Here is a 25,539-nt window from a genome sequence, read left to right as displayed (position 1 = left end):
CAGATCGGGGGTGACAATAATATACACTTGGCCCTGCTATATATTGCTATCAGAAGGTGTTACTCAAGATCACCTATTCCAACACAAAATCTGAGGTTTTGGTTCCATGTCTAAAAATTCCACATTGCGAGACAACTTGGTTACTGAGGAGTATTTAATACAATCACTTTACCTTGAAGGATTCATCAAAAGCTGATATTACTTTAATTTAGATGTCTTCTATTTCCCATTTATATTGGAAAGACTAAGGATATCATGATCATACTATACTGTATAGAAACATGGAACTCATGGTCCCATTTGTTTCTGTATTGGAAAAACACCTGCATTTTTTAATGTTATAAATACAAAGAATAAAATTACATCAAACTAGAATAAACAGTGTGCTTCATCCATGAAAACAACTTTTCTAAATTTGACATCTGGCTATGCCCACTGCAACTATCTAATAAAATCTATGTATCTTCCCCAAATTGGAAACCTAGAACACCATCCATCGACAATTTGTTAGAGTGTAATCTCACTATTCTGCCACCTGGAATATTGATCACAAGCTCAGTATCAAAGCATGATTTCATGGGTAATTGCTTGGTGATAAAAAGATTATTATTTCCTGACGATCAGAGAACTAGATGCCAGGACCACATCATCTTTAATCCTCATAGAACGACAAACACTGAATTGTGCAGTGGCATTGTGCCAACCGCTTGCTTGGAAAGCTATAATAAGCAGCTACACAGAAGTCTTTATAATATCCATTTAACAAATTATTGATCAGCACATATTTGTTATAAACCTGATTCTGAAATATTTTTCTAAAAAAATGTATAAACAACTTACTCTGGGATACCATTCATGTATTTTCCCAACGTTCTGCATGCTATGATAACTTCTTAGGCAGTAAGAGTTGGCCCAACTCACGGTACCATCCACTCTCAGCCAGTGAGCAATAGCACACACCACATTGCACCACTGAGCCAATGAGAGTGCTATCTGTGTCGTTATTCCATCTACTTTGTGTTCTAACAGTTTTGACTCATGACAAAAATTGTGCAAGAGGCAGTGCTCAACACTTCTGAAAGAAACAAAGGGAGACTATCATGGTGGATGTTAAAGAGGCAATTTCAGGCCAAGCATGGTGGCTTCTTCCTGTAATCCCAGTGCTGTGGGAGGATCTCGAGGCCAGGAGTTTAAGACCAGCCTGGGCAACATAGTAAGACTCCCATGTCTTCCAAAAATATATATCTCTGTATATATTTCCAGGTGCAGTGGTGTGTGCCTATAGTCCCAGTTACTCAGGAGGCTGAGGTGAGAGGATCCCTTGAGCCCAGGAATTTGAGACTGCAGTGAGCTGTGTTCACACCACTACACTACAGCCTGTGCAACAAAGAAAGGCATTGTCTATGGCATGAAAAAAAAAAAAAGAAGAAAATTCATTGCATCTTAAGTGCTTTCAAAGAAACAACAACAACAAAAAGAAAGATTGATATATAATCAGAGGTTGCTGAATGCCCTTTTACATTTGCAATGAATTATAATCATGACCATAGACTGACCAAAAATCATCGGCAGAGAATCAAGACTTGTCATGGCTTCACGGCTTCCAGAAAATTTGAAGCAGCCCGATGAGCTATTGCCAGTGAATGATGGAGGGAAAAATGCATCTCCACAGAGACCGTGTTATAATAATCCTGTCTGCCACTGACCAGGTTAGTGCTACCAAATTCAAAACATTAATTTCCCACTACTCTCCAAAAGACAGATACCCAGACAGCAGTGTGAAGAGTGGATAAAGGGCGGCAAGAACTGGAGGCACGATTAACAGTTTGGCTGATTTTTAAAATGGATTTACAATAGGGCTTTTATTAATCAGGAGAGATGAAGGTATGCTGCAGTAATAAACTCCAAAATCTCTGATTGAACAAGATAAGGATTAATTTCTCGCTCATGAAAAAGCCAAAGTGTGTTGAAGGTCACACCACTTAAAACTGATGCCTTCCAAGATCTATGCAAAGGGGAAAGAAGAGCTGGAAGAGTGAAGTAGATTACATCACATCCATGACATTCCAATAGCCCGTGCCCCACTGGCCTAACCAAAAGAGAGACTGGAAAATATAGTCCTCCTGTGAACACAGGAAGGAAAAATGGGGTTCATGAGCCTCCATCAGTCTGTATCACATAGATGTTGTTGAGGACATTATTCACTAAGTCAATGCACTGCTCTCTTTGTACATCTCAGTATCAGGAATGGGAAACTCATGTTTAGTAAGGGGACTTGCATTTTCCTTGAGAAGGAATCTAGCTCTGTCACCCAGGCTGGAGCACAGTGGCATGATCTTGGCTCACTGCCACCTCCGCCTCCCAGGTTCAAGCAATTCTCATGCCTCAGCCTCCAGAGTAGCTGGGACTATAGGCACCCACCAGCATGCCTGGCTAATTTTTTGTATTTTAGCAGAGACAACGTTTCACCATGTTGCCCAGGCTGGTGTCAAACTCCTGACCTCGAGTGATCTGTCTGCCTCGGCCTCTCAAAGTGCTGGGATTATAGGCCTGAGCCACCACGCCTGGCCTGGGACATGCATTTTAGCATATAATTTTACCCCAAGATTCCTCTTTCTCTCCCTGCCTACCCCCAATTTCTTCATAAAATGCTTTGTTCTCTTGCTCTTTATTTTTATAAACTATTTTAAGTTATTTGGGAATGAGGTTAAATATCAATGATTTTTTTTTTAAATATGCCAAACTGTTAATCCTGCCTCCATTCCTGTCACCCTTAATCCACTCTTCATACCGCTGTTCGGGTGACATTTTCTAAGAAGCACATTTTCTAGTAAGCTGTTCAACGGATGGCTCCCTACATAGTACAGGATCAAGTGTCAAGTCCTCAGCATGGCATTCCCAGTCCCGGTGATCCAGCATCAGCCTCCCCTTTCTACCCTTATCAACTGTCATTCCCAATTTTGAACCCTGTGCTTCATCCACACATGCACACAAATCTTCCCATGTTGTCTAGAGGTTGGAGTAAAAAAATCTTGCATTTTTTAAATTTTTAAGTTCCAGGGTACATGTGCAGGATGTGCATGTTTGTTACATAAACGTGTGCCATGGTGGTTTGCTGCACCATTAACCCATCACCTAGGTATTACACCCCTCCATGCATTAGCTACTTTTTCTAATGCTCTTCCTCCCCCCACCCCAGCCTCCAACAGGCCCTGGTGTGTGTTGTTCCCTTCCCTGTGTCCATGTGTTCTCATTGTTCAGCTCCCACTTACAAGTAAGAACATGCAGTGTTTGGTTTTCTGTTCCTGCAAGGGTTTGCTGAGGATGATGGCTTCCAGCTCTATCCATGTCCCTGCAAAGGACATGATCTCTTTCCTTTTTATGGCTGCATAGTATTTCATGGTGGATATGTACCACATTTTCTTTATCCAGTCTATCAATGATGGGCATTGGGGTTGATTCCACGTCTTTGCTATTATGAATAGTGCTGCAATGAACAACGTGTGGATGTATCTTTGTGACAGAATAAATCTTGCAGTTCCTAATCATGACATGCAGTCATACCTCCACATTTGCCCATCATAATCTCTCTCCCTGGAGTACCCCCTTCTGCTTTTTTCCAACTTCAAGACTCATATCTCTACAAAGATTTTTTTTTCCAATGACTCTTCGCACTTTTACTACACCTCTAAGGTAGCCGCTAGCACACTCTACTTGCTATTATTTGTCTAATAGACTTTTCTCCCATGCTAGACAGTGAGCTGCAAAGTCAATGGACAATATTGTACCCATCTTAGAGCCTTGCACAAAGAAACTGTTTAATAAATGTCTGGGGGAATGAATGAATGAATGAAATATAAATGAAGGGAATATATTTATAAAACCTTGAGGATAAAGTACCTGACCCGAGAATAAACCTTGAAGTAGTTGAGATTCAACCACTTGAGGTGCCATTTTGTTATTTATAATAAACCCAAAAATATAAGAGAACCATTAGGGAGTTGTTACAAGTCAGTTAATCACAATGCTTTCAATGTATGTTCTGTTCAGCGCATTAATCTTGGTATTATTATAAGAAAGCCGGCGTGTGTGTGATATGTCTCCAAGGGCAGGAAGGTGGCAAAGGGAGGTGAATCCGAGTGGGTGGAGGGAGGGGAAGGGTGGGAGGAGAAAAAGGTGGGAGGAGGACCAGGTGGGAGGATGGCAGCTCACTCAGGACCCAGCGGGGCAGCACAATGAGGCGGGTGGCCCTGTTTCTGAACAGCAGCCCCAAGAACGGAAATACTCTAAGAAATACTCTCTTCAGGAGACAGATTCTAAGCCTCCTGAAGGATTGTTAGGATTCCACACAGACTGGCTGACATTAAATGTTGGAGAGCGGTACTTTACAACTACATGGAGCACTTTAGTGAATAAAGAACCTGACAGTATGCTGGTCCATATGTTTAAGGACAGAGGTGTCTGGGGGAAATAAGCAAGATCACAGAGGAGCTTTCTTAATTGACCGAAGTCCTGAGTGCTTTGAACCCATTTTGAACTACTTGCATCATGGACAGCTCATTGTAAATGATGGCATTAATTTATTGGGTGTGTTAGAAGAAGCAAGATTTTTTGGTATTTACTCATTGATTGAACACCTAGAAGTGGCAATAAAGAATTCTCAGCCACTGGAGGATCATTCACCAATATCCCGAAAGGAATTTGTCCGATTTTTGCTAGCAACTCCAACCAAGTCAGAACTGCGATGCCAGGGTTTGAACTTCAGTGGTGCTGATCTTTCTCGTTTGGACCTTCGATACATTAACTTCAAAATGGCCAATTTAAGCCACTGCAATCTTGCACATGCCATTCTTTGCTGTGCTAATCTTGAATGAGCTGATCTCTCTGGATCCGTGCTTGACTGTGCAAATCTCCAGGGAGTCAAGATGCTCTGTTCTAATGCAGAAGGAGCATCCCTGAAACTGTAATTTTGAGGATCCTTCTGGTCTTAAAGCCAATTTAGAAGGTGCTAATCTGAAAGGTGTGGATATGAAGGGAAGTCAGATGACAGGAATTAACCTGAGAGTGGCTACCTTAAAAAATGCAAAGTTGAAGAACTGTAACCTCAGAGGAGCAACTCTGGCAGGAACTAACTTAGAGAAGTGTGATCTCTCTGGGTGTGATCTTCAAGAAGCCAACCTGAGAAGGTCCAACGTGAAGGGAGCTAGATTTGAAGAGATGCTGACACCACTACACATGTCACAAAGTATCAGATGAGAATTTTAGGGGCTGGAGGAAGATGTACAAGATGAAAATGTTTTCCTTATCACTTTTCTTTCTCCACCCACTCAGTTGCCTTGAAGAAATAACACCGTAAGGAAATTAAAAAAAAAAAAGAAAAGAAAAAAAGAAAACATTTAGAGGATTATGCTTGTTCTCAGCGGTGCATAAGGGAAAAAGCTGACTTCTTTTTTTCATATTCTGATTTTCAACACAAAAGCACGCATTTAATAGATGTAGGGAAACTAGATATTGCTGCCTTTGAACGGGGTAGGGGGGTTTATCTGGTTTTATGACCAGGAATAGTATCCATTATATTTGCTTTTAAATAGGCATGATGTGGAAATACCATCTTGGTTTGAGATGCATTTGAGGATTTTAATTTATGGAAAGCACTACATATGCAATTATAGTTATTGAATACCTAGATGCAGTATCATTATTTAAATTGTTAAAACTTTATGAAAACTTGGAAAAGGTTGTTTAGGTTTATAAATAGCTTTAGTGATCCCTCCCCTCTTTAGATACCTTTCACACCACATGAATATGGTGAGATCAGACTCCCTAAGACTCTTTTCAGGTTCATTTTTAAAATGTTTACTTTTTAGGACAAAACAGTAGCTAAATTAAAGTAATATCCAGTTCTTACTGATTGAGACAGAGTGGAAAGAAAGACATCGTTGTACATCACTGTCATTCCAAAGGTACAGTGGGACTCCGGATGGAGGAAGAACTTACCTATCACTACAACACTTATAAGTGAGAATTTCTCAATTTCATTCTAGGCAAGTTCCACTCAACACCAGACCAAGCAATTCTACCTATTTACACTGTTAGCCTATTTTTCTCATACAATCATCACAAGCAGAGGAAGATACTTCAAAACCAAAAAACCAAAGTACATCATTAATATTCATTTAATTCAAATACCAAATAGTTTATATAGGGCCAGCTTAGAAATAGACACTAAATCCAGAGCTACTGCAATCAAAGCTTATATGAATGAAGATGGTAGAGTTGCCTGCTAAAAGACAACGTAATATAATTGCAGCTAGAACCCTACAGTGGGGAATGAGGAATTTTAAACACACATTTGATTACAGCCACCAAAAAATATATATAAAGTAAAAATAAAGGCATTTGGCTGGTCCAAGATGTAATACCAATCAGTCAGCACCTGTGATTCTTTTACTTATATATTTTTTTAAACAAATTTTGGCCCAATTTTCTTGAGTCATTACCTCTCTGCAGCAGCAGAGGAAGGGCCTGCACCTCCCTACCAATGACCTGGTGTCCTTATTTCTACCCGAAGAGCAGGGATATTAGCTGTGTCCAAATGGATTCTGAACTCTACAGACTCATCAATATGAGGCAAGCAATCACTGAAAACCACCTGTGTCTCCCTTGGGAGAATGACATATCTTTAGTATTTACATATCATTATTCTTCTATATCTACATATGCAAAGCTTTCCTTAACAGTAAAGGGTACATAAGCATGGTGGGAGGAGATCAGACCTTTAAAAGTGAAGGAAAGCAACTTCAGAAATGAATTATTTTCTTTGCTTTTTATTTTTACCAAGACAGAGAAGTATTGTATTGAGAGATAATCTATTTTCATAGTCAATATGTGCCTAAATTATATTTAAATCATTTCACTCACTCTATACTATATTTTCAGGAATTACAGAATGTGTTATTCATTCACTTAAAGGTACCTCTGTAGAAATAACCTAAAACTGCAGAAGGATCTGAAAGATCTAAACATAGTGTGCTTAGAAACTGCAGATTTTAGATCTAATGAATACTGCATTAATAAACGAAAGAAGAAGAAGAAGAAGAAGAAGAAGAAGAAGAAGAAGAAGAAGAAGAAGAAGAAGAAGAAGAAGAAGAAGGAGGAGGAGGAGGAGGAGGAGGAGGAGAGGAGATGAGGAGGAGGAGGAGGAGGAGGAGGAGGAGGAGGAGGAGGAGGAGGAGGAGGAGGAGGGAAAAGAAGGAAAAGAAGAAGAGAAAGAAGAAGGACGAAGGAAGAAGAAGGAAGAAGGACGAAGGAAGAAGAAGAAGAAGAAGAAGAAGAAGAAGAAGAAGAAGAAGAAGAAGAAGAAGAAGAAGAAGAAGAAGAAGAAGAAGAAGAAGAAGAAGAAGAAGAAGGAGGAGGAGGAGGAGGAGGAGGAGGAGGAGGAGGAGGAAGAAGAAAGAAGAAAGCCAGCACCTGTTCACAGGAATACTAGGTGATTGTAGCTGGTCTTGAATTCCCTAAAAAGCAGAAATCTGATTCCCAGGGCTGACCATGAAGAATGTTCCAAGGGGCAAAATGATTGTTGTCAGCATCAGACACACTCCTGCCTTCTCACTCCTTTGAGGGATGATGCTAAATGATGCTAAGTGTTGGAGAAGGAACGCACTTGACCACCCAAGTCAACCCAGCACTGCATTCTAGTCTCTGCCTTTCTCCAGCAACTGGCTGTGTGGGATCAAGGACGTCACTTCTCCCTGGGCCTATTTTTCTCCCCTTAGAATGAAAGGTGCACTAGAGATCTAATTCAAAATGCCAATTTTTATAGCCACACACCCAAATCTTTCTTTGTATTCTCTTTGACAGCAGACTCCTTCCTTGTGTCTCTCTGGAGGGCATTCATTTCATACTGATTTCTTGCCTCCTTAGGTTTCTGGCCAGGTGGAGTTGAGCACATGGTTGCAATGCCTCTCTGCTTTCTGTCCGCCTCCCCCAAACCCTGAGTCCCTAACTTACTCCCTTATTTAAAATCCCTTTTCACTGAATACCATGATAATCTTAGTGATCAGTTTCCATGATGAAAACAATTGCATTCTGTTTCTTAAAGGCTTGGTCCCATTCATTTTAAAATTTGAGTCAATATTTGATCAGATCTCTTTCTCTCCTTTGTGGCTCCAGTGGCTGAGGGTGAGAAGGTGAGGGATGCTATAGGGGACACAGTCCAGGGTCTGTTCTCATGCACCTCCCCTTCCCTCTTTCTCTTCCTTGTATCTGCTCCTTTGGTCTTGGGGTAAAAAGAGGAGCAAGAGTGAACTTGGCATTCCCTCCCAAGGCCATTAACTGCCCCTGTAGATCTCTGGTCTTTAGTGTAAGGTAGGGGGGTAGATACTCCACAGGCCCCTTGGAGAGAGGGCTCATTCCCAAACAGATGGGCTCTTAGAGTAACTGGGCCAGTTGCTGCTGGCTTTAATGTGCATTAATTTAACCCATAATGTAGCAGCCCAGGGCCTCTGTAGCCCCAATCTCTTCTTCCCTCATGGCCAATTCTTCAGCCAGTAGGCCCTTGTAGTATCCAACTTCCATAGTTGGCGATAACCTGAAGCTTGAGGCAGGGAAACATTGACTTCCTTCCCACCTGCCACAGATCTCTCCCCAGAAAGCCTTTGTCCTGTTCCAATAACACAGCAGCAGCCCAGCAAGTCTACTAGATGAGCAGATGCCTGCTTAGAGACCCTACTGTATGTTACTTCACTTGTTATTAACTGAACTGTTTGTAAGAATGTAAGGCAGCTCCTTCACTAATGGTTCTCTTGGGGGCTTGCCTGCCTTGGCTTTGGAAAGAAAAAATCCCCACTTTCCCTCCAGCTTGAGGAGGAGAAGGACAAGAATAGCTTCACATCTCAAACACTGCTGTCCTCCAACAGGCAGCATTCCTCTTCCCCCTCCAGGTCCTCTTCTCATATCCAGAGGACGGGGGTCAGGTGTTGTGGGAGGCAGTTGGGTCTGTTCTCTGAGTGCTTCCCAGGAAGCCCTGAATGGTGTGGCTGGTCCAGAGCACTAATTGTCCCTCCAACTTACAGTACAGAATGCCTGCTGTAGTTTTTCCTCAATGGGAGCCTTAGTAATCAAATTGAGAAAACAGGATCACGTTCAGCACCCTACAGCATCTTGTTACATATTCGTGTATGTTAATACTGCATTAATATCTGGCCAGGCCCACACTGATAATCCCAACACTTTGAGAGGCCAAGGCAGGAGGATCACTTGAGGCCAGGAGTTGGAGACCAGCCTGGGTAACATAGCAAAACCCTGTCTCTACAAACAAATTTAAAATAATGGTCCCAGCAGTAGTCCCAGCTACCCAGGAGGCTGAGGCAGGAGGACCCCTTGAGGCCAGGAGTTCAAGACTGCAGTAAACTATGACCACACCACTGCACTCCAGCCTGGGTGACAGAGTGGGACCCTATCTCTAATAAATAATTTTTACAATATTTCATTAATATCTGTCTTCTCTGCTATACTATAAGGCCATGACAACAAGACCCATGTATGTATGCTTTGCTCAAGATTGAACTCCAGCTGCTTAGAATACCTAGCCAAAACAAAATTTTTTAATGTCCAATATTTATTGAATGAATGAGTGAATAAAACTCCTCTTATAGTCATTTTGCCCCCATTACCATAGCTGATTGGACCAGAGCTGGGGACATGACCAAAGAAGAACCAATACATGCCAATACCAATACTATGAGCCAAGCAAATGATATCATGAGAGAACTGGATCCAAAAGACAGGAGAACTAGACAGCCTGTATTGAGTCATTATTGAGTATCTAGAAGGCTGCATGCAGCTCAGATGGGACAGCCACGTGCATGCTAAAATAGAAAATGCTGATCTAGGGCCAGGCACGGTGATTTATGCCTATAATTTCAGCACTTTGGGAGGCCAAGGCAGGAGGATCACTTGAGGCCAGGAGTTCTAGACCAGGCTAGGCAACATTACAAGACCCTGACTCTATAAAAAAAAAAAAAAAAAAAAAAAAAACAAAAGGTCCGGGCATGGTGGTTCACGCCTGTAATCTCAGCACTTTCAGAGGCCGAGGCAGGCAGATCGTCTGAGGTCAGGAGTTCAAGACCAGCCTGGCCAACATGACAAAACCCCACCTCTACTAAAAATACAAAAATTAGCCCGGCACAGTGGCATCTGCTTGTAATCCCAGCCACTCGAGAGGCTGAGGCAGAAGAATCGCTTGAACCCAGGAGGTGAAGGTTGCAGTGAGCCCAGATTGCACCACTGCACTCCAGCCTGGACAACAGAGTGAGACTCTGTCTCAAAAAAAAAAAAAAAAAAATCAGCCAGGTGTGGTAGCACATGCCTGAGTAGTAGTTTCAGCTCCTCAGGGGGCTAAGCCAGGAAGATCACTTTAGTCATGCATTCTAGGTTGCAGTGAGCTATGATCATGCCACTTCACTCCAGCCTGGATGACAGAACAAGACCCTGTCTCAAAAAAAAAAAAAAAAAAAAAAAAAATGCCAATCATGAAACAGGGAGATTAGGAAAAGCAAAGGAAATAGACTACCTGGCCTCAGAGAAGAAAAGAGAATTCTCTTTCCTGACCCTCTAGTTGTTGGTTTTTAGCATCTATGAGGCCCATATCTACTTTCTCATTCCCTGAGAGAGTCCAGTATCCTTCCAGCGATTTCTCTTTCAACAGAGTTGGATGCAACTATGGTCCTTGCAACAGACCATGACACTGAGAAATGGTGCTCCATGCCAGTGAATTTTCTAGGTTATTGAACTTGTCTTTACTTGAATTGTTTGTAATAATCTTGTCTTTGTAATTGCACCCTACAGATGTATTCTCAGAATTTGCAGAACATAATTTAATATTTTTCTTAATGACTGAGTCACCTGTTATATTAAAGAGATAGTCCTTCAGTCTCCAAATTTGCTGCCAGCTGTTACCAGCAGAGCACCTTTTCTCTTAAAATGGTCCTTCTAATTCATTGCAAAGCTTTTCTTTTGAGGAACCAGCTCTTCAAACTGATTCTACATGGGTGGAGACTCCAACAGGCCACTCTGAGGAAGGGTTTGCTTCCAAATGGATGGTGGTTCTTGGCAACATTGGGCTACCAGCTGCACGCTACAGCTTTAAAGCCACACTATCACTGTTCTAAACCATGTCTAATTACCTCCTTCTAGTCCTTCTTCCATTACAAACTTGTTACCTACATGCTCTTTTGCTTTGACTATTAAGAACTCACGTACTGGCTGGGCACAGTGGCTCATGGCTGTAATACCAGCACTTTGGGAGGTCGAGGCAGGAAGATCACTTGAGGTCAGAAGTTTGAGACTAGCCTGGCCAACATGGTGAAACCCCTAATCTACCAAAAATAATTAGCTGGGTGGGGTGGCGCATGCCTGTAATCCCAGCTACTTGGGAGGCTGAGGCAAGAGAATCGCTTGAATCTAGGAGGAGGAGGTTGCTGTGAGCTGAGATCACACCACTGCACTCCAGCCTGAGTGATAGAGTGAGAATCCATCTCAAAAAACAAACAAACAAAAAAAAGTATTCACATACTATTAAAGTTCTTTTCTTCAATATCAACCTCCTTTCAATGAAGAGTTGATCTCACTTTCCCAAGGGGCCACCTGGTTGTCTACAGAGAATGAAGCCCAAACCCTAATGCTTCCCTTTCGGAGTCCAAGCTTGATGCCAGCTGGCCTGCCATTAGGCTGCTCAAGTCAGAGATTAATTTTCCCTCCAACCAGCATGCAACTAAGTCCACTAGACATGCTTGCTTTTTTTTTTAAACAAAAAACAACCTTAATAGAGATGCCAAATCCAAACAAATCCTCGAGCTTCTAGGGGCAAAATTAAGCCAAGCTCATTAGCAATGAACCAGGCTCATCCCAACAAGGCTCCTGTTTTCTGATGGGTAGCTTGAGAAAATAAGCTCAAGGACAGCTCAGGACCACCAGGGGTAATCTGAAGGCCAGACCAGGATGCTGACCTCTAGTGTGGTCCTAAAGTCTACCCTCCTTGGAGATCTGGGATATCAGTTATCAGAACCAAGGGCTCCAGGACCCAGGGAAATTAGGAGAACACCAGTGGCCCATCTTAAAACCCTCCAGAAACACTTTTACCAGTGTCCACATTCCATAGGATCCACGATAATGTGAAAACAGGGCTGGTCTCCTAAAGCCCCGAATCAGCCACCATTTTTAGCAGTGTCTGTGCACAAGCTTGTATTTCTAGCTGAGCTGCATTTTCTGCTATTTTCTGCTATCTAGACCATAGGGGAAAAAGTCAGGAACTCATTTCTTCCAATATCACAGCACAATCTGGCCACATCAAGTGAAAGAAAATTCAGAGCCACTAATTGGAACTAAACTGGAATTCATACATATTCCCGTAAACCCCTGAGTCACCAGTCTTAAATCCCATACTGTCACCCTCCAGGTCAGAACTGGCTCTGTATAAGTGGCTGGTACAGACAACCAAAAGCAAAGGAATAAGCCTCAACGCGCTCAGGACACCAGAAGACCCGGGACAATCTGAAACCTAGACATGCCAGTTTTCTGAAGTAAAATTTTGAGCTTCCTCAAGGCCAAGGACAAGGCCTCATTTTGCCCCTAAGTCCCAGTCTGGAACACTGAAACAGATCAAGAGTAACTCGATGGACCAAGAGCCAAAGTTTCTGCCTGCTGTAATCTTGAAGTAGAAGCCAGAGTTGCAAATTTCTCTACATATCTAGGTATTTTATAGGATAATTCTTGTAGACTAATAGATCAGAGATATACACGGGCATATATAGAATTTTATTGGCGTATGTAGAATTTCCTGGAGGAATTTTCCCATCAGACAAGGCTGAAAAGGATAGGGTAACTGACATGTGAACATGGCATCATGATGGATGCCAAGTAGATTATGGGATCCACAAAATAGTGCAACATGGGAAGACAGCCTTCCAGAATCAAGGGTCTTGGGCCCAGAAGACAGAATCAAAGGCATCAACAGGACACTTGAGAAATTAACACCAGAACCTACAGAGATGGGGTGTTGAAAAAGCTCTCCCAGAAGCCATCTGGAGCAAAGGAAGGGACACCTGTGTCAGGCTTGGTGTCTGCTATAGAACCTTCTACTGACTATGTAGGTAGATTTCTCCACTTAAGAACTTCTGAAAATCAGGAGCCCTCATAAACAAAAGTGGATTAGGGCCAGGCATGATGGCTCATGCCTGTAATCCCAACAATTTGAGAGGCCAAAGCAGGTGGATCACCTGAGGTCAGGAGTTCGAGACCAGCCTGGCCAACATGGTGAAACCCCGTCTCTACTAAAAATACAAAATTAGCCAGGCATGGTGGTGTGCACCTGTAATCCAAGCTACTCGGGAGACTGAGGCAGGAGAATTGCTTGAACTCAGGAGGCAGAGGTTGCAATAAGCCAAGATCGTGCCACTGCACTCCAGCCTGAGCAACAGAGCTAGACTCCATCTCAAAAAATAATAATAATAATAAAGTGGATTAGTATAATAAAAAGATACAGTATTAAACAAAACATATGAGGAAATTATTAAGTCTGGGCATCACCTCTAAACCATGAACTGCTACTTATTTCACTTTAAAGTATTATATAGCATTATGTGCCAGGCACCGTTTCCAAGTGGTTTACAAATGTTAACCCATTTACTCCTCATAACTGTGGAAATAAACAAGACCACCCAAATGAGAAAGCAAATGTGATTCCTGGGATTTGAATGTCACCTCCAAAACTCACGTTGAAATTGTATTGCCATCGTAACAGTGTTATGAGGTGACACCTTTAAGAGGTTATTAAGTCATGAGGGCTCTGCCCTCCTGAATGGATTAATGCCATTATGGTGGGAATGGGTTAGTTATCGCAGGAGTTTGGCCCCTTTTTCTGTCTCACCCTCTTTTGTCCTCCTTTGCCATGTGCTGCTTTCCACTATGTTATGATGCAACAAAAAGGTCTGTCCAAGATGCAGCCCTTCAAACCTGGGCTTCCCAGCCTCCAGGACTGTGAGCCAAATAAACTTCTATTCTTTATAAATTACAGTCTGTGCTATTCTGTTATAACAGCAGAAAGTGGACAAAGACATCTACTTATTCAAAGCTTGCTATAGCAAAGGAGTCAACCACTATCACTTGTGTTTTGGCAGAGACTCAAAGGCATGCAGAAAAATGGCAAAGCTTCATAGTAAAAAGAAGGGACAGCTTCTGATATGCTCTGATTGGAGGACGTTGGGATGGGGAAGCTATGGGTGGGCTGACTAGGAGCGGAGCATCCTATGGGAAGCATATTTAACTTTCCTTGGTTGGTTGCACATTGGAAGCAGGAACAAAACCTGAGGAAACTGTCAGTCATTTATCAAGTCCTGGTCACTTGGGGCCAATTGTTACAGGGGTTATTGTTTGACTTCCTGGACTGTCTGTTAAGAGATTGTGGCCTGATTTCACACAAAGCTGACTTGCTTCATGGACCTAATCGGTTGGTTTTGGGGCTGGTTGCTGCAGACTGTAAGTGTGCTATTTCTGCATATGGTCTGGCCATTGCCTATTTGTACCTTCAGTCTCTCATAACCTTGTAGAGGAAGTACTACTACTGTGCTCATTTTACAAATGAGGGGAGTGTGGCACGGAGACACAGTAAATAGCAGAGCCAGAATACAAACTAAGGCATTCTGTCCACAGAGTCTACCCCCTTAGCCCCTGCATGAAGGTGCCTCCAATGTGACTTGGTACTGAGTCAGTTCCAGAAATTTATTTTCTATGAGAAAGCTGAGTCTCTGTTCTTCTACCCAGTTGTTTGGGGTTCTACCCACCCATTTTTGTAGCCCAGCCAAAGAGAATCAGAACTTGCCCTTGGCATGCTAAAGCACCATCCTGTGTAATGTATTGTAATGCCAGTAATTTATGAGACTTTTTCTGTTTAGGGGTTTTTAGTTTTGTGTATGATTGACTTCCCTGGCAAGATTAAGAAAAAATAATTTTCACAGGTTGGGTTCCCTGGAGAGACTCTGAAACAGGGATTCATATGCAGTACGTTTATTAGAGAATGCTCGTGGGATTAAGCCCTGCGAAAGGAAGGAGAAGGGACCAGGACTGAGAGAGAAGCTGAGCAGCGATGCAGCCTCAACAAAGGCTTCAGCCCACTCCATGTGTTACCGGTGGAGGGTGTCCAGGTTCTTGGCATTTTGAACAAAGAATTGGACAAAACGCACAAAGCAAGGAAAGAATGAAGCAACAAAAGCAGTGATGTACTGAAAATGAAAGTACACTCCACTGAGTAGGAGCCAGCCCAAGCATAGAGGCTCAAGAGTTCTCTTCACAGAATTTTCTGGGGTTTAAAATACCCTCTAAAGGTTTCCCATTGGTTACTTGGTGTATGTCCTAAGTAAATGAAGTAGTGGTTTGCAATCAGTCTGATTGGTTGCAGAAAGCAACCAATCAAAGGCTGAAATGAAGTTACAAAGGTTACACCGTAAACAAGAGGCTGATTGGTTGTAGAAAGCAACTAATCCGAGGCTGAAAAGTTACAACGTTGCAATCCTAAGCAACCAATTAAAGATACTTTCAATTTTCCATCTGCCATGCAGAAAAAGGGGTGGGGGGGTGGCAGGGGTTGCGAAGGAAGTAGCCTCTGGTCCTTTTGTTACTTAGATGTGGAAAATTGGGGCTTTTCTTTTGATTTATTTCTAGGAAGTTGGCATGAATTGGTCTTGGTTTCTGTGCCTCCAGACCCTATTGTCCTGCCTCACATGGAGGTACAATAAAGCCAAAATGGACCTTCAGAACTGTCCTGCGTGGCAGCAGGAGCACCTGGCCTTAGATTCCTCCTAAATTAGTCACTAATGCAGGCTGCCCGCACCGAGAACAGTCATGGGCAATTTCCAGAGGGAGCTGCCAGCTGAGGGCTGTCTTCTGACAACGCTACAGAAAACAGGTGTGGAGTATGTTTATGTGCTGAAAATATCATTCTCAGAAAGGAAAAGCTTTAATTACTCCTCAGAAACTACAACTAATAAAAAAGAAAGTGCCAATTCCTAGTGGTGTGATTTGGCAGCACTAAGACAGAGAGAATCTTTGAGTGCTGTTGTGGTAACCTTTGGGGTTGAGTGAACCAAGAGAAGTATGAGCCCCAAAATGTCAGGGGTGGTGGAGCAGCCAGTTGGCTTCTTGCCCCAGCCTGTTCCAAAGATGCCTTGGGTACCAGTTTAATCCTCATTCACACCACAAACATGGTGATTTCCTTACCACCAGTACAAGTGCATGAGACTTAGTTCCTAAACTGGAATTAGACCAGAGCATGAGCCAATCAATAATTTTTTGTAATTTGTGTCTCTTATCTGTGATCACATTGAAGAGCCACTTTTCCACCTGCTCTGGGTTTAAATTTGTGATCTTTGAGCCAGGGTCGTCTCCTTTGAACTCTGGCCAACTCAGGGGCAATCTGAAAAGAGGATGAGAAATTTCCCTGAGAGGAAGGAGGAAGGACAAGGAAATGGCAGAAGAAGGATGGAGTGGGGGGACTGAGAGGAGAAAAGGAAAAGGAGAACAGAAGGAAAATAAGACATTAAAAGACGATGCTTATGCAATGTTCTGCCTGAACACAGGGGCAGATTAGAAGACATTTCAAGATTCTTTCCTCCTAGTAAGTCTAACAGTGAGTAGGCTTTGCAAATAATTTCCAGTAGAGACCACATACCTCTCTCTCCATCTACCAAGGCTGGTTGTGTATTTGGGAAACAAAGTATGTTTCTACCCACCAGTGTCCTCCCACTAGAGAACACAGCAAAGCTTTATAATACTTGCTTCCTGTCCCTTTTAGCAGCTAATCTGCAGAAAAATACAAATTACACACTGATAACAAACCCTCTGCACATATAATAAAGAAAATGGGCCAGGTGCGGTGGTTCGCGTCTGTAATCCGGGCATTTTGAGAGGCCGAGGCAGGCAGATCGCCTGAGGTCAGGAGTTCAAGACCAGCCTAGCCAGCATGGTGAAACCCTGTCTGTACTAAAAACACAAAAAAATTAGCTAGGCGTGGTGGTAAACGCCTGTAATCCTAGCTACTCAGGAAGATGAGGCATGAGAATCCCTTGAACTTTGGAGCCAGAGGTTGCAGTGGTGCAGAGCCAAGATCGCACCACTGCACTCCAGCCTGGGCAACAGAAGGAGACTTCATGTCAAAAAAAAAAAAAAAAAGAAGAAGAAAAAAAAAAGTAAAAGAATAAGAAAACGGCTGGGAGACAAACCAGAAAGAGTGATACCCCATAACAACTGAGTACTGAAAACTGAAAGTATTTTTCAACTCATACTGCAAGTAAAACTATGAAAAAGAATCCCCTTTTCAAGTGATCTGCTCTTTATAACAAAGTGTTAAACACACACATAAAATGCTTAACAGATCAGAAAATAGCTTTGAAAGTTCATATAGGAGTATTTTCATTTTCTCAAAACATTATCTATAAAAAAACTGTATACCATTTGTTGGAGAAAACAGGCTATTTTCAAAAGTTGCAGAGCCTGACATATACATCTCACTTTCTAAGTATCCTGATAGAAAATCCTTCTATTTTCTGACAGATCCTTTCAGAATGTTAAGCATATGTTTCTTCCAAAAGCACATTACTTTGAAATTGGAATTTTTCCAATCTCACGGGTCTTTTAGCAAAATATTCAGGTCCTCTCGGCCTCCTGCTGACGTAGACAGCTGAAGCCTATAGGCTAAGGCAGGTTTTAGAAATTTGCTTTTTGCACTTACGAGACAGTTAATCCCATATTAATTTGTAATATGTCATTCTTACACAGATTTAGCTAAAACTCAGGAAACCTGAAATTCACACACTGGAAGGATGTTATAAAGTATAGAAGAACCATTTATAACTATAACTCGTTTTATGCAACAGGATAATTTCTTCCTCTTAGTTTTATTGTTTGGAGTTCAGCTTATAAAAGCTTAGAATATATGATGAATCCCTACAACGATTAAAAATAACTCAGATGTGTCAAAGATTTGGAAACCAATTAAATATTACTTACTTATACCAAGTTGTTCATTGTGGTCACCTCTGGAGAGAAGGTTTTTCATTTTCCTTTATTTTGGTGTTAGAAGTCTATTTGTTCATTTTCACCTTGCTATAAAGATACTACCCAAGACTGGGTAATTAATAAAGGAAAAAGTTTTAATTTACTCACAGTTCCATATGGTTGGGGAGGCCTCAGGAAACTTACACTCACGGCAGAAGGCGAAGAAGAAACACGTACCTTCTTCACAAGGCGACGAGAGAGCATGACGGGGAAAGAGCCCCTTATAAAACCATCAGATCTCGTGAGAACTCACTCGCTATCACGAGAACAGCATGGGGGAACCACCCCTATGATCCAATTACCTCCCACCAGGACCCTCCCTCCACATGTGGGGATTATGGGGATTATAATTTGAAATGAGATTTGGGTGGGGACACAGAGCCAAACCGTGTCAAGACCCTCTGTCCTTTTTGCAGGGGAACTTGGATTTTTCTTATTAAGCCATTGAAGTGTTCTTTACATACATGAACTGGAAATTTCACTAAAGAAATTTGTAAGGTTAAAGCATTTAGCTAAGAATATATATGCTCTAAGTTTTCACTGAAGGGGAAAAATATCAACAATTCATAATCCCCTTTTCTTTTAACACCATACTTTTTTTTTTCTTTTTTTCCTTGAAACAGAGTCTTGCTTTGCCGCCCAGGCTGCAGCGCAGTGGTGCAATCACTTCTCACTGCAACCTCTGCCTCCCGGGCTCAGGTGACCCTCCCACCTCAGCCTCCTCAGTAGCTGGGACTACAGGCACATGCCACCATGCCCAGCTAATTTTTGTATTTTTTGTAGAGATGGGGTTTCGCCATGTTGCCCAGACTGGTCTCAAACTCCTGAGCTCATGTAATCCACCTGCCTCAGCCTCGCACCATCCTTTATTTCTAACACCATCACTAAGTCAGCCTCAGCTGGGGATAATACCATTACTTTCCAAATGTAGCACATTTTGCTTCTCTTTATTTAGAGTTAGATGAGAGTTATGTTGCTATTCCCCTAGACATAAAAAATGAGTTCACTTAGGCAACTCCATTTCCCAGACACCGTAAAATATTACATAAGAAAAACACACTCGTTCCATCAATATTCTAGGACCCTGGGATTTCACAGCCTGGTGTCTCCAATTTAGCAACTTCTCCATCTCAACAAGGTCCTGAAATTTTATATGCCCTATAACTTGTTCCATTTTGTGCAGTATTATGGATCCCCTGCCAGATATCCCCTGGCAGGAAGGGGCCCTCAGAATAAAATGAAGTACTGTCTCACCAGGAAGGCAAGCTCTGCAGAAAACGCAGGGATAATCAGCGCATGCAGTCTGTCACAGGCAGGGAGGGTAGAAAGAACCGTGGTTTCAACTGTGGTCCTGTTTTCTAAATGCCAGTCTCACAGAGGTGTGCACCCTTGCTGGGTGGTTTGTGATTTTAGTTCCTGAGGATAAGATTTTAATTTTCTTTTTCATCAAGTTTTGAAATGGTATTGGTCCACTTTTCCCAAGAGCACAGAGACTAATATAGATGCAAAAGAGAGAACGGGGCTGGGTGTGGTGGCTCACACCTGTAATCCCAGCACTTTGAAAGGCCAAGGTGGGAGGATCGCTTGAGGTCAACAGTTCAAGACCAGCCTGGACAACATAGCAAAACTCTGTCACTACATAAAAATTTAAAAACTAAGCCAGGCACGGTTATGCACACCTGTAGTCCCAGCTACTCAAGAAGCTGAGGAAGGAGGATTGTTTGAGCCCAGGAGGTTGAGGCTGCAGTGAGCCTTGATCGTGCCAAAGTTCCAAAACTTAATTTAGCCTTAGATTTTTCTCCATCCCTCAACTTTTACTGGCTTCTGTTTGGAGGTAGGGAAGGGAGTGTGTGGTTCCTCTGTCCCCTTCTCTCTCCCAGCCTACCTCCTCCCCCACTGGGAAGCTACAGTTCTAGACCTCTCCATGGTCAGAACCACATGGTGGCGAGTGAGGAAGTAAGGGATTCTTGCTGGCCTAGAATTCCCACGTGGGTTTGGCTGTTCATTGCACGTAGATTATGGTGGTGCTTTCCATGGGAACTTCAGAAGTTCCCATGACCTAAAGAATCTCTTACCCACTCCTCCTTCAACCCTTGGGCATCCTCTCTCTGCTGGTCAACCCTGCCCAACAGGACCCAAGAGGATTCCATACCAGACCTCTCCCCTACTTGGCTTAAATGTGTCCACAGGAAATGACCCCACATCCCTTTCCCTGACATTCTCTAGGAAGGCAGGCTGCACCCAGCATGGCAGCAACCCTCCCTGCTCTGTCACCAGAGCAGCTCATTGGCCCTTCTCTGACCCTCTGGAGTTCCCACACAGGTGTGAGACCCCAGTCTTCTGGGTCTCCCTGCTGTGGTAAACACATTTCAAAATGATTCCATTGGCCTCATGGAAGCCCTCACAGGTTGGTGTTAGAAAACAATACCCTCTCAGCCCTTCACCGAAGGGGCCATTTATCTGTGCACATGTGTCCACTGATGGATGAATAGATACAGATGATAGATGGATAGGTAAAAGAAATGATATTTACTTAAATGGGATCACATCATTTTTAACAAAACATACTTATTTAATTTCACTTGAATTTCACAGAAGGAAAATGAACTGGAATTGTGAACATCAACTCAATGTTCTTTAGATATTATTTCTTAAAATAGCCTTCAAAGGATGAGAAAAAAGATTGAGGAAAACTTAGTTTTCAGTCATTAGGGTCTTTTTTCTTACATGTTTCCATTTTAAAGATAATTAACTAACTCCCTTCTATGAAAGAACACATCCTCCCATATCCTCTCTCCAAACTCCTTAGGCTTTTTTTAGATATATTGTTATTTACATTGTTTAGATTTATGTCACTTACTCCATATTCTCTAATCATGACTCTTAGTGATTTTAGTAAGAGATATATACTTAAATGGACTCAATGAACCTCCAAGTCATTTTATTACAGCTTCCCTATTCTTTGTTTTGAATCAATTCTTACTTTTCTAGATTCATTGGGAAAAAATTTTCATGGAGGTTGTATTTTCTTCATGCTTTTATATTTATATTTTTAAGGTAACATATGCCAGAAGTCTTTAGTTAAAGGACATCTTTGCGATGGCTCAAGCCTGTAATCCCAGCACTTTGGGAGGCCAAGACGGGCGGATCACAAGGTCAGGAGATCGAGACTATCCTGGCTAACACGGTGAAACCCCGTCTCTACTAAAAAATACAAAAAACTAGCTGGGCGAGGTGGCGGGCGCCTGTAGTCCCAGCTACAGGGGAGGCTGAGGCAGGAGAATGGCGTAAACCTGGGAGGCGGAGCTTGCAGTGAGCTGAGATCCGTCCACTACACTCCAGCCCGGGCGACAGAGCAAGACTCCGTCTCAAAAAAAAAAAAAAAAAAAAAAAAGGACATCTTTGGCCAGACGTGGTGGCTCATGCCTGTAATCCCAACACTTTGGGTGGCCGAAGCAGGTGGATCACCCCAGGTGTGAGGTTTGAGACCAGCCTGGCCAACATGGTGAAACCCCATCTTTACCAAAAAGAAAGAAAAAATTAGCCAGGTGTGGTGGTGAGTACCTGTAATCCTAGCTACTCAGGAGGCTGAGGCAGGAGAATCACTTGAACCCAGGAGGCAGAGGTTGCAGTGAGCCAAGATCGCACCACTGCACTCCAGCCTGGGAGACAGAGGGAGACTCTATCTCAAAAAAAAAATTATTTTAATAAATAAATAAAGGACACCTTCACTGAGTATATATTCTTGAGTCAAAATGTCTTCCCTCAGAATTTCATGGACACTGGAATTTCATTCCATTGTCTTATGGCATTCAATATTGGGGGCAATGGGGATGTGGGGAGAGCAGCGGGGACCAGTCTGACTTTCCCTTTGTAGGTGATTGGCTTGTTCTGTTAGGATGCAAAATAGAGATAAAGAAACAGGCATAAAGTTTGTCTGAAAAGAATAATTTGAAAGTTATCACAGGAGTTGGGAAAGACAAGGGTCTTCACACAACAGCATCACCAGGGAATGGCTGTTGGTCTAGGCAGGCACGAAGCATCCTCCACCTCTGTTCTAGGCTGTCTTCCTACAGAGGAGCAAAGGCCTGTGGAAATATCACCCCAGGGCAAGGCAGTGCCTCTCAGACCTTCTGGCTGGTGGGGACAGCCCAGATAGAAATCTGTCCCTTTCTGAAAGTTCTAACACATGCAACTACTCTAAATAGAATTTAAAAAGAAAATGAAGAACATTTCAATCAAGGCCTATTGGATATCTCTCAGTGGGAATATCCAATTCATCAGAATAATACAGTCTTTAAACATTTGGGACAAATATCACTAAAACTAAAGCAGAAGTTTCTTTGATTCAGGCTTGATTTGAAGAAAATAATGCATATATACCCTCACAAGCCTAAAATTTACCAGTACATTTTATTTAAGGAAAAAAAAAACAAGGCCAGGTGCAGTGGCTCATGCCTGAAATCCCAGCACTTTAGGAGGCTGAGGCGGGAGGATTGCTTGAGGCCAGGAGTTCAAGACCAGTCTGGGCAACAGAGTGAGACCTTGGCTCTACAAAAAATAAACAAAATTAGCCAGACATGGGTGGTGTGTACCTATAGTCCCACCTACTTGGGAGGCTGAGGTGGGAGGATCGTTTGAGCCCAGGAGTTGGAGGCTGCAGTGAGTTATAATCGTCCCACTGCACTCCTGGGTGACAGAGCAAGACCACGTCTCAAAAAAGAAAAAAGAAAAGAAAACCATGAGATCTAGGTAGTAGTAATTTTTAGTAAGATTTATAAATTGAAATATTGTAATGGATTTCTAATGCAGCTCAAGAAAAAAAATCAAGATTAAATAAAAATTGATTCAATATCTACAGTGACAAATTATTATAAAAGTAAGTCTAAGTTGGCCGGGCACAACTTAGGCTTATAACCTCAGCACTTTGGGAGGCCGAGGTGAGTGGATCATTTGAGGTCAGGAGTTCAAGACCAGTCTGGCCAACATGGTCAATGTTTTCCATGTACTTGTTTTAACCACTCAATGCTTGTTTTAACCACTCAAGCTGATCCTCTCTGGAGTTACCTGTAATTCCTAGTTGTGGGTTTTCTGTTATCAGGCCACCCTTGCCCAGTCATTTGGCCAGGAGGAGCAGGCTTTTCTTGGAGCTTTTTTCTTCTATGCCTGTTGGTGACTGCAGGTTGGAGCGTCCTGCAGCTCTGTGTCCAGGATATAAGGGAGGTGATAAAGAAATCCAGGGAATTCCCCACTGTGTTGTTTTCCAAGTCCTGAGGTCCCTAAGCAGTCCACCTTCTTCTTTCACCTTTCAGAGCCTCCCACAACTTTCTGTGTTTTGTTCAGAGTTTTTTAGTCATGAGGAAGAGGACCTGAGGAGAATAGGGTCATTCCTTCTTTGGAGCAACCAGAAGTCTGAAAATTTTTGATGTGTAAAATTTGGTTGTTGATATGGCTTTTATATAAATAAACATTGGTGAGAAAAAAAAAATCCTGTGAGTGAAGATGTATAAAGTTAGGGAATAGCATATCCTCTGCAAAATATTCCAAACAATGAATTCAAGGAATTATAAGTGAATGGAATACTACTCAGCACTATAAAGAAATTATTTATCAAGCCATGAAAAGAAATGGAAGAATCATATTACTAAGTGAAAGAAGTCAATTTTGAAAGGCTACCTATTTTATTATTCCATCTCTATGACATCCTGGAAAAAGCAAAACAATGGAGGCAGTAAGAATCTCAGTGATTGCCAGGGCTTACACAGGAAGGAGCTGTGTTGACATAGGTTCATCGATTGTAACAAACATACCCATCTGGTGGGGGATGTTCATAGGGAGTGTATTAGTCCATTCTCACACTGCTAATAAAGACATACCTGGGACTGGGTAATTTATACAGAAAAGGAGGTTTAATGGTCTTATAGTTCCACATGGCTGGGGAGACCTCACAATCATAATGGAAGACGAAGGAAGAGCAAAGGGACTTCTTATCTGGCACCAGGCAAGAGAAGACTTGTGCAGGGTAACCCCTCTTTATAAAACCATCAGATCTCATGAGACTTATTCACTATCATGAGAACAGCATGGGAAAGATTTGCCCCCATAATCCAATTACCTCACACCAGGTCCCACCCACAACACGTGGGAATTGTGGGAGCTACCATTCAAGATGAGATTTGGTGGGGGACACAGCCAAACATTATCAGGGAGGTACTGCATAGGGGTACTGTTTTTCCAGGAGCACTCTTTACTTTCTTCTCAATTTTGCTGTGAACTTGAAACTGCTATAAAAAATAAAGTCTAGGTGTTTTTTATTTTTTATTTTTAAGTGAGCAATAAACTGATGTCAACACTAAGACGAATTAGATACCGGAATTATCTGACAAGTAATTGAAACAGATATTATAAAAGTGCTTCAGCAAGTAATTACAAATTCTCTTGAAGTGAAGATTTCAGCAAAAATGGAAGTTATTGAAAAATAACCAAATGGAAATTATAGAACTGAGAAATACAATAATCAAAATTAAAACTGTGTGGTTGGGCTCAATAATAGAGATGATAGAGGATAGAATCAGTGGACTTGAGGGTAGATCAATGGAATTTACCCAGTCTGAACAACAGAGAAAAGAAAGACTGAAATAAAATGAACAGAGAGTCTCAAAGACCAGTGGGACCATGACAAAAGAGAACATGATATCATTGGAACACTTCAGGAAGAGGAGCAAGACCACAGAACTGAAGAAATTCAGTAAAATTTGGTGGAAGACATAAACCTACAGTTTTAAAAAGCTGCGTGAACTATCATAAGCAGGATAAACTCAAAGAAATTCACACCAAGACATATCATAATTAAACTTGTAAAAACTGAAGACAAAGTCTTGAAGGCAACTAGACAGAAAGCATCCATTACTTATAGGGAAATATCAGTTTGAATGAAAGTGGATTTATCTTCCGAAACCATAAAAGACAGCAGAAAGTGGCATAACAGTTTTCAAGTACTTAGAGAAAAAAGAACTATCACTCACAAATTCCATATTCAGTGAAAATATCCTTCAGGAATGAAGGGGAAATAAAGACATTCTCAGATGAAGAAAAACTGAGAATCTGTTGCTAGCAAATCTTTCCTTAAAGAATGACTAAAGGAAGTTCTTTAAACAGAAAGGAAATGATAACAGAAGAATGCTTTAAACTTTAGAAAAGGAGGAAGAACATCAAAACAGGCAAAGATAGGGGTAAACATAATAGATGATCCTATTCTCCTGAGTGTCTTAAATTATATTAGAAGGTTAAAGACAAAATAACACTATCGGTGTGATGATCAATGGATGTAGAGGAAATAGTTGAGACACGTGTTTTTAAAATGGGAAGGGTAAAGGAATGTAAATGGAGGTAAGTTTTCCACACTTGCCTTCAACTGGAAAAACACTGACA

At 42.0% G+C, this 25,539-nt stretch overlaps 1 pseudogene; it reads left to right on the top strand.

The window, feature by feature from the left end:
• Positions 1-4,295: 4,295 nt before the first annotated feature.
• On the top strand, positions 4,296-5,372 carry LOC101015018 (annotated as a pseudogene).
• Positions 5,373-25,539: the final 20,167 nt, after the last annotated feature.

The sequence above is a fragment of the Papio anubis genome, chromosome 8 (genome assembly GCF_008728515.1).
Source record: "Papio anubis isolate 15944 chromosome 8, Panubis1.0, whole genome shotgun sequence".
Taxonomy (NCBI): Eukaryota; Metazoa; Chordata; class Mammalia; order Primates; family Cercopithecidae; genus Papio; species Papio anubis.
The sequence above is the reverse complement of the archived record's forward strand: the minus strand, read 5'-3'. Positions and strand labels throughout refer to the sequence as shown.